Source organism: Mercenaria mercenaria, chromosome 17 (assembly GCF_021730395.1).
Source record: "Mercenaria mercenaria strain notata chromosome 17, MADL_Memer_1, whole genome shotgun sequence".
Lineage (NCBI taxonomy): Eukaryota > Metazoa > Mollusca > Bivalvia > Venerida > Veneridae > Mercenaria > Mercenaria mercenaria.
The window spans coordinates 44,030,271-44,046,346 of record NC_069377.1 but is presented as its reverse complement, the minus strand read 5'-3'; the positions used below and the strand labels follow the sequence as shown (position 1 = coordinate 44,046,346).

The 16,076-nt window shown below is 31.4% G+C and overlaps 1 protein-coding gene across 2 annotated transcripts in view; it reads left to right on the top strand.

Annotated features, from left to right (window-relative positions):
- The first annotated feature begins 4,623 nt into the window (after positions 1-4,623).
- Positions 4,624-16,076, top strand: part of LOC123536855 (uncharacterized) — a 65,515-nt gene continuing 54,062 nt past the window's right edge. The window contains exon 1 of one of the 2 annotated variants that reach the window (XM_045320333.2): positions 4,624-5,134. The gene's annotated coding sequence lies outside the window, so the exon portion shown is untranslated. The remainder of the gene's footprint in view (positions 5,135-16,076) is intronic. The other variant, XM_045320332.2, reaches the window with a different exon arrangement.

Genomic DNA, 16,076 nt, shown 5'->3' with positions numbered 1-16,076 from the left:
AGTCAAAGCACAACAAACAACACTTTTAAGGGTGGCCATATTGGGATCATTCTTTGTCCGTCTGTTATTATTTTTGCCAGAAATGACTCTCTACCACAAAAGCTTAAGCTAGCCTGATCATGATCTGTTAAGAAATTATTCCAAAAGGAATTCGAGCAATGTTGAAGCATCTGTATGCCCAACTCCGTTTGGTCTCACTTGTCAAGTGGTTTATTACTTCCCCTGTCACCTCTATGGGTTGGGGTTCCACTAGGGGCACAAATTTATTCATGTATGAAAGCCATCTAACTGTGTTTCAGAAGAAATGTTATTCCACACAATCATGTGCCTGTTTTGTCTTAAATATTCCTCATCCTTTGCCATTAAATAGGCACGTCTTCAGATTAATGTAGAAAAATCAAAATTAAAAATAAGACACTCATTTCTTAATAATTAAAATTACAAAATAAAAAAAAAAATAAAGTGATTCAGTGAGTTTTGGCAAGAATTTTTTTGCAAAATCATTCATATAGTCTTTAAAACAGATAGAAAAGCTATATACTGTGTTACCCACACTGTAAATGTTTGATTTCTGTGTTATTTCTAAAGAAATGTTAACTTCATATATAATCATAACCGCCTCCTCAAGGGTTCAAGTGGGAAAAAAAAATAAAAAAAAGCCCGCTCGCTCCATGTAAAATCTACCCGCCTCTGAAAAAATCAAAATTGAGAAAAAAAAATAAAATAAAAATTTCGCTCGCCCGCTCCTATTTTTTTTGAAAATTTTCCGAAGAACTATTAATCAATTTGGTATGGCCTAAAATAATTGATTACGAAAATGGCATTCACGTTCTTCGCTTAAAACATATTACAATTTACAAATTGTATTCCATCCGGAAGTAATAAACTGGAATTAGAGTTCTTGTTTTTTGTTTTTGTTTTGTTTTTTTGTCACGAGAGTAGGCTTACTTGTTAATTTCTCTAATGAGAGTAGCTTTTCTTAGAGAGATTAGCATTGAAAAACAAACACTGTTTTCACTACAGAATAATTAGTTTACTTTTCAAATGCATGCCTAATTGCGACTGTTGAGAAATTTCAGTAAAACAGTAATCAATAAATTTGAATTTCATTATCCAAACTTTTCTATGTTTTGGTATTTTTGCTTAAGAAGTAAAAGCAGATTTTCGTACAGGTAATTGTGTAACATTTCATTTTATTTCAATGAGCGCCTGAATCATTTCGGCCGTACATGTTTCCAAGGGAATTGATAAGTTGATTGCCGTGTAGCTGGCAACTTAGTTACAATTTCCAGATCCTTTGATCAAAATGTTATTTCTGCATACTCAAGTTTTCTACATGTCTGCGTACGCGTCTTGTAATTTCAAATTCTCTTTCATACAGTTGCAACCAAGACTAGTAAAGAAGATGATCATAGAGATGACACTAACATTATTTTCCAAGTTTTGTCTGCTAAATACTTTCGTTTCAAGATTTATGCGTATTTGTTAACTGATAAAGTGTCTAAACGTTTGAATCAATTCTGCAAAATGTAATGCAGACTAAATATTATATCATCGTACCACGAATGTAGACAAGTTTAAAAAGTACACTCCAAACTTTATAAACATATATTTCAAGTCGAGAACACTGGCTTGTTTGATAGGAATAAGTGAGACTGCTCAACAGAAATGGTGGAAAGCATGATATCCTCGAACTAACTTAATATGTTTGGCCTGTTCAAAATGAACATTAACAACTCGAAACTAGAAAGACAACCTCGTCTTTTGCATTTAAGCTCCTACAGAGTAGATCGATGACTTGATTTTGAATCACTTGCACTTCAACATTTTGGGTTTGGAACGCAGTTAGGGATGTCGAGTTCTTCCATGTGAGAGCTTACGGTAAATTAGCTGTTCTACCCAGGTGCCTGTTAGTGTTTGGAAGGTTTACCTGTAAGAATGAGAAAGTCAACATTTGACCTACATTGTGCTGATGTGATTTAGTTCCAAACAAAAACTTATCGCGTGAAAGGTATTTGTATGTAAAATGATTGATTGAGTTAATCTAGCCCTTGAATATCATTTCCTTACTTTCAAACCATCAAGATTTGAAAGCTGTAGTGTTTCTCAGACTGACGTGTTCATTTCCGAGCTTATGATATACTTATTTTCATTTTATATTTAATACCGACTAGACTTCATTTATGTTGTAAGGAATAATAATTAACTGAACAAGATATTGTAAACCGTGATGACAAATGAATGATATTGAAACGACGGTCATATGAATATGTCTAGGTTTCGTTTTTTGTTCTGATTTTCATCGATATGATTTTTGCATGACATTTTACTTTATGAATGAATGCGGTAAATGAATTGTAAATTGAAATTTTATTCGTTCAATATAAAACAATGTAAGTGAGTTACAGAGTATAATACATAAAGTCTAGGTTATACTTGCTTTACTAGTGGCGAAATAAGATTTTTCATTACATGACCTTTTATATAAATTGCCGGTCCATACTTTGTACTATTTAAGCGTAGGTTGTATTCAACACATGTTTACTAGGCTTATAAAACAAAATTTATAAAAACAACTGTGGGAATTTATTTCTGATGTGATAAAACACTTATTTAATGGCCCCTTCGGGCCTCTGGCGATAGGTTCGATTGTTGACCGGCAAGCCATTCACAAAGTGTATACTTTATACATTATTTATTACAAATATTATATATTATTATACATTATATATTAGCTCTAGTCCTGACACAAAATATATAAAAGTCGCATATAACATGTTAATGGCTGATGCAGATGCTCATCCAAACACAAAAAACTGGGTAACAAAAATTAAACTTTTACTGTCAAAAAAGGGCTTTTACGAAGTTTGGCTGAATCAAGGTGTTGGAGATGTTAATATTTGTCTCTCAATTGTAAAGCAACGTTTAACAGATAATTTTATACAAGAATGGCAAGCCAGTTTAAATGAGACCTCAAGGGCCCTTTTTACAGATCTGTCGCATCCTTTGGATTTCAGTCATATTTAAATGCCGCAAATGTTTTGAAATACCGTATTGCCTTATCAATGTTAAGAATGTCCTCTCATAGACTCGAAGTAGAATGTGGCCGATGGAAGAAACCTCAGAGTGTACCGTTTGATGAAAGGAAATGCAAAATATGCAATACATTAGAAGATGAATACCATTTTGTTATAGAATGTAGACTTAAGGAAACTATATATCAAGAGATATTACTGGCGTAAGCCAAATTATTTTAAATTCACAGAGTTGATGAATTCTACAAATGAAAGCGAAATTAAAAAATTATCAATATACGTTTTTAAGGCTTTTGAAAGAAGAAAACTATTTTCGAATATTTAACTGTTCTAAGGCTGAAACAATAGTTATTAAACGATACATTGACGATTATATTTACTGTTTATGCTTATATGTTAGTGTACAAGTATATTTGAAATTTTGTCTCTCCCAAGTTTGCTTACTTGTGTAATGTTAGTCTGATTTACATGATGTGACCTGTCATATTATCATTGTGTTTTATTTGATATCATTATTGATGCTTTATGCATGGGCCATAAATGGCTTATTACAAATAAAGACATTATCATATCATATATTACTTATACATTATCGACAGGAAAGTATTACGATAAGTACCATGTCGACATACAGTTACAAGTTATTGAAAGTAGAATTTAAAGAAAAATCAGGTTACATCTGACAAATGTAGGAAAGGCGATTGTTGACGAAAATTACAAATTAAACAAAGATTACTGTCACAAACACTGTTCTTTAAGTGACTCAAATAGTGTAACAATATTGAATAAAGTCGTAAATTAAAAAAGAATCGCGTATGTCATGCCAACCATTGTGCTTCTTGTTACTCAACAAGATAACTCCATATTTATAAAACTCATACGTGATAAACATGCAAACATATCTGACACTTTCAACGAAAACGAAATAAAATTACAGTATTTTGTGTCTTATCTACGAACAAATTATTGTAATAGCTTCCATTATGTTGTTAGTTTAATATAATATCTATACACAAATATCGCGATCACACAGAAATACACCAACGCAAATATATATATATATTGACCAAGAGTTATAAGAACATTTTCGGCTGCCCTCTTCTGTTATCGGGGACCTTCATGTCATGTCCTAAAAAAGTGATTTTGGCGTTAAGTAAAACCTTAGTTTTAGGGAGTTCAAATGCGTATAACTGATAACATGAGGACGTTTATTATTTTGAGCCCGATTAGTGTCGCATCCATTTTCAGTCCGCCAGTCATTTTGTAATAACAAATAAGGGTCAGCGCCTATTTCATTTACTTAGAGTCAACAGTGGTGGCACAGCTTTTCCCACATATCTTTTTAAATAGTTTTAATACCGTTAAATTGATCACAAAATCATTTTAAGTATTTTATTTCAAACAAAACCCTTCTCCAGTAAACGCTTTCGACTTTTTCATTCGCCAACTGTTGCTTTGGACAATACTTTTGTGGTCATAAAAGTTCCTTTTACACTTCTTAAAACAAGAACTAGAACAACAAAAAACAATCAAAACAAACAAAACAGAACAAGAAAAGAAAAAATATAAACAAAAATACTTCCGGGGCATAAATTAATCTAAAAGAAGATACTGATGTCTTAATTAAAAATAGGCATGTTTTGTGCATTCAAAAATGCTGTAAAGTTTTTACGAGTTAGAACATTTATCGCCGTTAGCAATTTCCGTACTTTCACTATCTAACCAAGCGCTGTTTTAACCTTTGTCTCCCACTTACTGTCAAAGCTGATGACACTGGATTTGAACGGCGAGAAACTCTTCGTTTATTGGTTATTGTTTACTGCGTGGAACAAGAGATAGCATTAGACAAACTGTGCTTTAAATCTTCCTTTTTCTGTTTCATAGGATTGTGTCCATTGGAAAGTTTGCGAAACTCTTATAAAAATATTTTCAATATTGTCGTACACTTTCATCGTAGAATAGTTAAGTCAAGTATATAAGAACTGACAATTTTTCATGAATGTTTTCATTTGTGAATTAGACAAAGGGTGAGATTGAAAGCGGCAATTTAAAGAGCTATTGAGATCGGGTTGAAAGCGGGAAAAGCCAAAGGAGTATAGGTAATTTTTATTTGATATTTTACATAAAATGTATTGCATTTAAAATATTTCTATTCACCAGTATTAGGTAAACATCAAATACATTTGTAGATTTAAAAATATATTGTTAGAAGTCATTCTTTACATTTAATATATAATTAGTAACATACACAAAATGTATGTAAGTTTAAACATTACATTGCTTCACATTTGAAATTGACTTAAAATTGATTTTTTTTCTTAATATCTTACAAAACTGTAAATTTAATATAGTATTAGTATAACGTTATGCAGTAATATCATTTTAAACAAGTCTTCCAAAAATATAATATTGAAGTACTATTAAAAACAAAAGCTCGTGGAATTTAAAGATGATACCTTTCGTTCGATTTTTGTAAATAAGATTAAAAAAATAGGACACATTTTACACATGCGAGAACGATGTGTGTATATGTGTTCTGAACAACGTATAAACGATATTCAATATAAACAAATGACTACTTTATGCATTATTTATTTATTATTTGTAAATTCGTTTAACGATTTCAATAACAGACGACGATACATACCCATTTTTATTTGATATACCGTTTTATTTTTATTTTACAAATATTTCCTTTGTAATCATTTAAAGATGTGTGTGTTTAATAACATTTTAATTATATAGTTACGTAATTTTCAAACGTTTATTCAATTCCTTGAATTGAAAGTTTCTAGGACTTTTCCAAATTGGGGAAGGAGAAATACAGTGAAAAGTCATGCTGTTCATTGATTACATTTACAAAATCTGTAGGTCAGATGTAATGTCAAGACATACAGTCAAAATGAATAACTAAAAACATGTACTGGAGCATACTATTTGTTTGTATCATAGGAATATCATAATATGTTATTTCGGTAATATTTTAACATGTGTCTGAAACACAGTCAGTGTACGGTGTTCAGGAATGGAAATGAGCTGAAAGTTAACAAAAAATCGTTTCGTTTCATGCATTTATAGATGGTTTAGTAAAAGAAAGAAGGCATACGTTATTCTGAGATCCGTACGGAATGCTATGTCATACTTTGACTTAATGGCATATTTAAGAGTGATAAAGATTTTGAAAATGTACAAATTTATCATCATTGATTAACCGAAACAACAATAATTTACTCGTGATAATGTTACCAGAGAAATTGCATCACTTTGCATTACTCGTGTTATTGTTATTAGGAGAAAGTGTATTATCTTAAACAATCTGTAGTGGACACTGTATTAACATATTTGTGAATAGTAAGAATTCTTTGTTGGTAATTTCGCAATGTTTTGAGTAAGTTTACCTGTGACAATTTTCTCAATAAATCTATAAAATTTCTGTTTGCGTGAAGTTTTATTTCACGCATGCAATATACCAACTACATAATCGAATATCATAAATTAACAACACTTTAATATGCAATGGACATATCAAAATATTTTATTTTCTAAACGTCAGATGTCTTTGTATATGATAAATTGTATATGTATTTACTTATATTACTTGTTTCTTCAAAAGTCTTAATATAACAGGAGTTAGACATTTGAGATGAAATATGGAAAATATTAGTTTGATTCAGTGTCTTGTCAAATTGTTTTTCAGGGGTGGCTAATTAATGTGTTGTTATCATCTCTGGCCCATTTGGCTGAAGAGAGATATGAGCCGTGCCATGAGAAAACCAACATCCGCGCAGTCTGGTCAGGATCAATGCTGTCCACTTTCAAAACCTATTGGAGTTAGAGAAACTGTTAGCGAACAGCATGGATCCTGACCAGACTGCGCTGATGCGCAGGCTGTTCTGGATCCATGCTGGTAGCAAAGCCACTATGTTGGTTTTCTCATGGCGCGGCCCAAATATGTTTTCTTTCATAACTAGACGCGCGCGAGGGGTGTTGCACATTGCATTTTATCTTACTTATCAAACCGAGTCAGTATTAGGTGCTTGCATCTATTTATTTATTTATCTTTTTATGTCTTAATTTGTATTTTTTATGTTTTCCATGGTTACATATTTTACCTACATTGTCGCGGGGTCAAAACTGCTACGTAAAAAGTGAAAAACGTCTGTGTAATTTACTTGTTTTCGTGATTTGAACAATAGGTTATGATTTAGAAATTTAGGTCATCTCAATTTTTAGATAAATGTATCCTTTTTGTGACAGGAAATGTAAAACAATAAATTGCATACACAATATACTCACTGGAAGCTGTCAACGGAATATCAATTCAGAAATAAAAGCTGCGAAGGAATAAGAGGATCAGCAACTACTATAGTAACCGATTATCTGCATTGAAAAACCAGGTATCACAATGCATATATCTAAATTTAGTCGATTAAATTATGAATGTGACTGGTATGTCTTTAAAATTAGACATTGAATAACTAAATAATGAAATATGAATATAATGTAAAGGGGGCTTCCGTAACCAAGTTATTAAGGTTGCCACTTGCCCTTTACCTATGTGAGTTCTAGCCTGACTTCGGCCGTAGAATATTTCACGTGAGGAAGCCATCCACCTGCTTACTTAAAGTTTTACGCAGGTGCCCTGTCGTAATAAAATAATGCACGGCACCCGGGGTCTTCCTCCACCATGAAAACCTGAACGTCGCAATACGAACTATTACTGATTCGATGTGACATTAAGCCCAACAAAATATAATCTAAAGCGGGACATTTATTTATGTAAACTATCATACTTCGAAACATAAATGTTTTAATATCTTAAAATATGGCCATAGTTTTTCTTTAAGTAGTCAAGTTTTTGTGTAAATATTGTCTTTTAGTCGCTAACACATCATAATTATCATTGGATTTTTTTCTCCAAGTCATATGGAAATCCCATATCAATAATAACAGAATGAATACGTTTAGCCCAACATTTATCATTAACACCATTTATATTCGATTTCAGTTTGTTAATTTTTTTTTTTCAAATCTTTAACGCAACTTCCTTGAAAAAAAACGACAAGGGAAATCTAACTGATTTTAATATAAAATAATAATATATTTTTATGAGAAAGTTTTTCTAAAGTCCGATTTCCCTATCTAGTTGTCATTCCTGGTTGTCCTGCCTAGTTGCCTATGCCACAAGTAGATTTCAAACGTTATTGTTAATTTATTGAAAACATTATTTTCGCGAACTGAAAAAGGACATTGGTTTTGCAGAAGTTTAGAAAAGAAACACAAAAGTATTTGAAATAGCTATTTGTGTTGCCAGTTTTAAATTGACATTTTGTTAAATTCGGCATTAAAGATAGTTATACATTGCCCTACGGATTATATAGATATACAAACAACTTTCAACAAAATTTCAAGGTCCAAATAAAATAATGATGACATCACCCACTACAAATATATGGCACCAGAAATTATTCAGTGAATTAATTAAAGTTATCATTAATTGATTGTTCTATTTTCTGCTTTTTATGTTTTTGATTGTAATTTGTTCATTTGAATAATTATTTAGTTTCGTACGCTTCATGTCCTTTTGTTTCAGCATGTATCCTTGTACATCTTATATAGAGGAAAAGTATTACAGTTTATGAACGTTCTGGTAACGCTTGTATTTTGCGCATTTTCAAAAATGTTTTCACTCAGATATATCTTAATGATACATAAGGCGATAAAGATTTTGTATTTTAAATTATCAATGTCGCCGAGGGAAACAGGATCCATTAGAATGTGTCACTTAAAGACAAAAGATGACCGTAACTAATCTTAGAATTGAATCGAGTGAAGGATCAGGTCTGACAACATCTGTTAATGAAATCAAGATCTCTGATATTTCCGTCTGTAAACAAGCTGATCACTAAGAGGTGGTGAAAAAGAACATGCGCTTAGAAAGGGATTGTTAGATTTAGTTTTAGAAAAGCCGGCAAGACAAAGAAAGTTCGACTTACCGACTTTTTGTTCTTCAAGCTTCAAATTCTTAAACATGAACAAACCGAACAGTCAAGAATAATTAACATTGATGTTTCTTCTTGCGCTGAGATTTGTCTATCTAATTAAAAGGTAACATCTAACGTAACGTACATATTATTTAGATAAAACAATACCTTCGTTTATATAGTTCAATTATTTTGTGACATGACATACAGGTACAGCGTTGGCAGCATTTTCCTAATAGAACAAACATTCTTCAAATGCAATCATAATATTGTGTCGGCAAATGGCTACTATCCTGACAAATTATCTAAAAGAAAATATTTCATATATATATATATATATATATATATATATATATATATATATATATATATATATATATATATATATATATATATATTATTCTTATTTGATTAGATTTATCTGTTTGATTCCTCAAAATACATTACATTATCTGCATCATCTTGATTATAAGATGAACAACTAACTGTAACTCGTCTGCAAAATTATAAAGCTGAGGTACTTTTTTGATAGAATTCTATATCATGCAGGTTAAAATTTTATATTGAACTGAAAAGCGAAAGTACACTCCTTGTGCTTCATGCTATAATTTTAATGTGGACGTAAAACAATACATTCTGATGATTTCAAATCCGGTTTTAAATACACCTGAAGCTATAAGCTATCTCAAATACTAATACCGTTTTACAGTCTAGCACGTCGTGTTGTCTTTTTTGACTAGTGAGTAATCTCGCAACATAAATAAACTTGAAATACCAAGTAAACGATTTAACGGGAAAATATTATAGTGACTATTATAACCAGGCCTCTATTGGGAGAAAGTCTTTATTACAGGCTTATGTTTGATTGTTTATGTTTATTATTATATCTATATACATTAAGAAATTTCTAAAACATTTAGAGATCACTCCTTGTTATAAAAATATTGATGTTGACTAGTAAAATCGTGACAAGAACTTGTAACGGACCAATTATCTGACAATGAGTGTACATGTATATCTTATTTTTAGTCTGAGTGGAGTTTTAAGAGCTACGCTGTCATTAAATGATATTAAATTCTAAGTTAAGAATGCTTCAGTAGCTACATGAATATAAAACTGTCCGCATATGTATAAATAGTAAAAGCAGAATGTGCGACAAGCATTATTTGAAAGGAACGTGATAAATATTATCATATTTATAGCTTAGTGAAATTATGTTACTGAAAGACAATAAAATATTTTATTTATTAATAAAAGAGTCTTACCTCTTCATGAAAATCAGTTTTCCCAGATGCTAGACAAAATATCTAATTGTTTACTTAATTGTCTACAAATGTAATATTTATTCATACAGACTTTGTACATAATGTAGCTGCCATATGTTTGGCCAGGAAAATAAAAAATACCAAATTCTTGTTAAATCCTATTTTCGATAATTGTTTTCTCATAATGTTTTATTATATGTACGTCAAAGATTTGAATATTTGACTCACTGTGAAAACCATTGTTTTGTATTACCATCCTATATGGCTCAGGCTGTATAAGTTCATGCGAAACATTGGCAGTAGTGTTTTGCTAATCTTGTAATTATGTTTACTCTTTAATTTGGCAAGATGCTTTATCTTTTATAACGTAAAATTGAAACCCTTATTGGACTTAAGTATGCATATTTTGTGAAAAACAATTTTGATAGTGTGTTTATCAAGCGTAACTGTAATATTTCCAATGACCAGCTCGGACTAAATATTTCTATCGAGAAATATACTATTTAGTAGGTTGCAGTAAAATTCATTGCGTTATTTTAGATAGGAAGAACAGAACAGACTTGTACATAGGACATCGTCAAGCATAATAAACAGCACAATATTATAATACATTGTCACGTTATCATGATCTTTTAAACAAACAATGATGATTATTCAGTAAATAGTAATGTTTGATAATGGAAGATGAACAGTTATACTATAAAAGTCATAATGTATTTAAAATAATTCTATAAACAAATAGGCATAAATATGTCCTTTAAGTTGCTAATATAAGGCGGAAATGTTAATATTAATTGTTAACATTCATAATCATATTTCTAATTTTAATAGATTCTTTAATATACTTTGCAAGATTTAATAATGTAGTCTTTTTATTTGTAGTAATAAGTTCAATAAATTTATAAATGTATGGTCTGCTATAATAGTACTTCCTTATGTATTTTCTTCTAATATCTACATAACATGGGCATATTAAAATGAAATGGTATTCATCTTCAATATCTATCGTGTTACAACATAGACAATATCGCTCATTACGTGGTATTCTATTTTTATCGACCAGTTTGAATTCTAAGAGTATGTGCAGACATTCTTATTCTTGTAACAAAAAATCTATAACTTTTAGGTAATAAATCTAAGTAACATTCATATACAAGAGTTGTTTTACAATTTTTAAAAAGATCTAACACGGCACTATTTTCAACAGATGCACGCCACTCTTGCATGTAATTATCAATAAGTCTTTGTTTAAAAATTTTTGAAAACGTTTTACATTCTAACAAACAAGCATTATTGAAATATTCAGAAAAGCCATACATATCTAATATTTTTTTAACATTCGATACCCAGTTATTTTTACCTATATTACAGTCGGATACGCCTAGCTCATAGACTTTCTTTAATATAATATTATCAGTATTTATTAATTTGCACCAATATTTTATTATTCTCACATACCTATTAATATATAGAGGGTGCCTACCAAATTCACCATAAACAGTTGAATTACAAGTGCTACTTCTAACGTTTAAGATCCTTTTACAGAATTTCATATGTACACGCTCAATATCTTTTGACTTATTGGGGCCCCAAACTTCAGAAGAGTATGACAAAATAGAGCCTACAAAAGAATCAAACAACTGACATAATAACTTTGGTTTAAAATCAAAATCTTTACAGTTATATGATAAAACATTTAAAGCTTTTAATGCTTTACCAATCAAATGTTCTTGGTTTAAAACAAAACTCCCTGTGTAGTTGAACAACGTATCAAGATAATTAAAACAATCTACAACTTCTATTGGTTGGTCATTGTAAAACCATCTTTCTCTAGCAAAAATAGGCCCCCTTTTTCTAAATACAACAATTTTAGTTTTCATAACATTAACTTCTAATCCCCATCGTATACAGTATGTGTGTAATAAATCAAGGCTATTCTGCAAATCTTCCGGAGTTTTACCCATAATTGCCATATCATCGGCAAAAAGTAATAGACTTAATACAATGTCATCAATCAATAAACCCGAATTAAAATTGCCTTGTAAATACAATTCAAGGTCTTCTACAAAGAGAGAAAAGAGTTTGGGCGAAATTACCTCCCCTTGACGTAAGCCTATTGCATACTGGAAAAAATCAGAATATGAATTACAGCATTTTACACATGATTTTACTTTATCATACATATCCTTTATAATACGCAAAAGTTTTCCTTGTATGCCACACTTATACATTTTCAGCCATAATGGATTTCTACAGATGCTATCAAAACAAGATTTTAGATCAATAAATCCTACATAAAGGCGTTTATTATTATTAAGGTAATGTTTTATAACAGAGTGCAGAATAAATACAGCATCAACAGTCGACTTTCCTTTTCTAAAACCGAACTGACAATCAGAAATGACTAAATAATTGTTACAAAATGTTTCAATTCTATTAATTAATATTGTAGTTAATAACTTAGACATACAACTAACTAGAGTTATTCCTCTATAATTATTTACAACGTTAGGGTCACCTTTTTTAAATACAGGTACAATAATGCCCTCTGTCCATTTGTCTGGAAAAAAACCAGACTCTAGAATAACATTAAATACATCACAAAGATGTGAACACAATACGTCTATAGATGAAATAAAATACTCGTTTAAAAGACAATCTGAACCTGCAGCTTTGTTTGACTTTAGGGACTTTACAGCCTTCTGTATTTCTTCAAGTGTAATGGGGACATTTAGTTCCTCATAACTACAGTCAGTAGAATTAAAATCATGTTCATTACAGAAAGATTCACTTTCATCATTTATGACTGAAATATATTGACAAATTTTCGAAATATTTTCTAAATTCATCTACGGATATGTTGTCCTTTGTAACAGCAGACTTCTTTTTCTTAAAATGTTTCCAGAATTGCTTAGGATAACAAAACCGTAATCGTTCAATTTCAGAGTGTTTCATTTTAATATAAGCTTTCTTTTTTCTACGAATTAAATCTTAGTATTCTTTTTTACACCGACAAAAATATTGCCTACTGGCTAAATTTTTACAACAATTAAAAGCACTTAATGCGTCCAATTATGCTCTTTTCAAAGACCTACAATCAGCATCAAACCAGTCCGCATCACTTACAGAATAACTATCTGCAAATGTAATATGCTTTTTACTTCTAAACGTTTTTGAAAACAGTGGGTCAGCTACTTCTCTAATTAAACCTGTAAAACTATTTAACATAGTATTAATAGACCCCCGATCATTTTTATCAATATCGCTCGTAAGGCGATTAAAATCGGGCAATTTTGCGATCATACCTCCCCGGAAGCTATTTTGCAGATAATTTTCCCATTTATATCTAGTACTATCACCTTCTTCTGACATAGGTGCACTATAATTCGTAATCAATGAAAAAGTAACGGGGGCGTGATGACTCAATTCATTTATACTTTGTATACAAAACGAGCTTATACTTGAAAAATTATTTTCTTTTGTTATGACATAGTCAATAACGGACGGCCCGTTTTGAGAAACATATGTATACATTCCAACATTACAATCAGTACCTAATCTCCCGTTGACTAAGCGAAGATTACTAGACCGACACAGGTCAATTAATTTGACTCCGTAGCAATCTGACTAAAGTATTTGATCTTCTAAACGAAGATCTGAGAACGACCCATTCACATTCGTCTTCTGTATATTTTGGATTTCCAATATTGCTATTTTTATTTTCGCAAATCAATTTTGGTTTGAACCAATCAGACAACTTGTTCGAATGTCAAAGAGTAAGAAAAATTTGCAGTTAATCCAGGGCTCGAACCCGGGACCTCTCATTTACAAAGCAAGTGCCCTACCAACTGAGCTAACCGGCTATCTGACATCGATCAACATAAAAATTGTTGATATCGAAACCTGCGGCTTTTTAAAGCTTGCAGGGTGTTGTAAGGTAGCTTTTGATTGGCTAGCAGAAGGGTTGTCAGAACGAGGCCATGAATAGCTCGTTGTCAGATCCTATGCGTAGCGTATAGGAGATGTACTTTAGTCAGATTGACTCCATAGTTATTATAAGTCTTATCTAAAGAGGCCTGGTTCATGTAATTGTCGGGAATATAAGAGTCATCATCAAATGTCTGATTTATGCTATCGTAAATAATGAAATCTTATTAAACACCAACTCTGCTGTTAAAATCCCCAGCTATTTTAGATAGGACAAAAAAGGATGGACTACAAATTTAAAGGAATTCATCTGCCGTACGCCATTCCAAAACAGGAAAAGATAAACGAATTAGACTATCCCTTTGTAACAGTCTATAACCTCTGACACGTTCGCTGCTTGACAATGGTAAACAATGAACGTGTCTTGTATTATTCTTTACTGTCAGTTTTTTCATTAATTGTGTTGGTTTACTGAATTAAATGTGGCTAACAGTATGAAATACCAATGCAATATCTTTTCCGCGAAACTATTGTGTTGCGATGTTTCATTTCAGACTTTCCTAATTGAGATCGTGACAAGCCCATTATCGGCTGTTGTTCTAACGTATTATTTGTTAAAGTCTGTTTTCTTTTAAAGGAGTAGTTTCGATGACACTTCAAAGAACGCCCAGTTTTTTAATATATTTTTTCTTCAAATATTCCCTCTTTACAGTTAAAAAAATAATTTGTTGATTTATCAGGGACTTCTTTGTAAGTTTCTTTTTAACTGAGTTACTTTACAAGGGTAATTTTTTAAAAGCTAGAATATGGTAAGCTTGGTTCTTATGAGATGGAAACAGAAATAGGGACAACATATCATTCCGCCTCATTGAACTATTCTTCATCTGTTCATTTCTGCACTTTTAAACACGTTTTATTTATGTATGATGGCGGAGATTATAGGAGAAGAGAACTTCTTTGAAAAAACCGTTTCTTTTGGTCAATCATTGTGTTTCGTTGCCGGCCTCATATTAACAATGAAAGGAGAAACTTGAGTTATACTCTTTTTCCTGTTTACGAAAACGTTCAGAGTTTAAGCTAGTCCTATCGTAATACCTTCTCGCCAAGGCCACCTGACAAAATTTCTTATCCACTCTAAAACACAGGTCAACAATTAAGATAGCACTGTCGGTTTGGTTGAATCTATTCATCAAATGTAATTAGATGTCTAAGGCCTCCCCTGCCCATTTCCAACACTGACGTAATAGGACATCAGTTATACCACAAAACGTAATTGACTCCGTGATCACAAAGGATTATTTTACCTAATGTTGTAAAGGTTAAGCTAATCTTAACGAAGATCATTTGGTCAAAGCAAAAAAACTGTAAGTTCTGTTGGAATGCATATTGGGGGCTGCGTTCATGGAATATGGTCTAGCCTATCGGTTCTTTATCCTCGTTATTTTATTGAGTTTGTTCATGAGATGGCCATTTATACTTGTTACTTTTACTGAATTTGTTTAACACTAATTACGTTCCTTCGTTACAGGTATAAGCCAAGTTTTAAGCTTCAACAACCTTTCCTTCTATAGTTAATATATGCGTGTATGTCAAATATGTCAAAAATTCTACGTAGTCATAGCTGTTCAACCTGTAAATCTTTCCTGTAGCACTATTTTTGTGCTATTGTTCGTGACATCTTTGACGCACATGGCACTACTTCACAGTGAAGAGCAACCATCAGTAAAGTGATTCAATGTCATTTTTTATCAGTCTGTACATAAGAAGTGATGGAATGTGCCACACCATTCACGATTCATAGAACGGGCTGAAAACCAATTTTAAGCTTATGTAACATATTTCTTTCTATAATTACTGCAGTCGAC